The sequence below is a fragment of the Phaseolus vulgaris genome, chromosome 7 (genome assembly GCF_051622355.1).
Source record: "Phaseolus vulgaris cultivar YP4 chromosome 7, ASM5162235v1, whole genome shotgun sequence".
Lineage (NCBI taxonomy): Eukaryota > Viridiplantae > Streptophyta > Magnoliopsida > Fabales > Fabaceae > Phaseolus > Phaseolus vulgaris.
In genome coordinates this window covers 22162439-22163076 of record NC_143504.1, presented here as the reverse complement: position 1 = coordinate 22163076, position 638 = coordinate 22162439, and the positions used below count along the sequence as shown (strand labels likewise).

The 638-nt window shown below is 36.4% G+C and overlaps 1 non-coding gene across 1 annotated transcript; it reads left to right on the top strand.

Moving 5' to 3' along the window:
* Positions 1–256: 256 nt before the first annotated feature.
* LOC137830784 (small nucleolar RNA R71) lies at positions 257–358 on the top strand. The gene has a single exon (XR_011084265.1). It is a non-coding gene; the product is annotated as a small nucleolar RNA R71 (small nucleolar RNA).
* Positions 359–638: the final 280 nt, after the last annotated feature.

Sequence of the window (638 nt, the reverse complement as noted above, 5' to 3'; positions counted from 1 at the left end):
TTGTGCGGTTAGTTGCTCAATCTAATGTGTTAGAATTTTATTTTGAGCCAAAAGTGCATCTTCTAACAACCTTTCCTTTTGAGTATTTTTTCTATCATGTTGGGCTTGATAATCAGTTGATGCTAATGCATCAATAATCCTTGTCGCTTGTTCTACATCAAGAGCCATCATTGTACCGCCAGTTGTAGCATCTAGGAGAATCTTTGTGTCAAATCTGAGACCAGTGAGTAATATGCTCAGTTGGACAATATCTTCTAACCCATGATTTGGGCATTTTCTAAGTATCATTTTAAATCTTTCCCATGTCTCACAGAATGATTTATCTGCTCCTTGTCTGAACTCAGAAATTTCTGACTTTGCTTTGATGTAGCAAGAAATTGGAAAAAATCTTTGCAAAATTTTTTCCTCTACATCCTTCCAACTAGTGAGACTCTGATTTGGAAGTGATATGAGCCAATCCTTAACCTTTCCTGCCAATGAAAAATAAAACAAGCGCATATAAACATTTTCAAGATCACCGGATTGAAATCCCATTGTTCCCACCAATTCATAGAATGTAGACAAATGCGAACATGGATCCTCATGATCCATTGCTTTGAATTGATGGGTAATGATGAGAGTGAGAAAAGCGAGTTTTA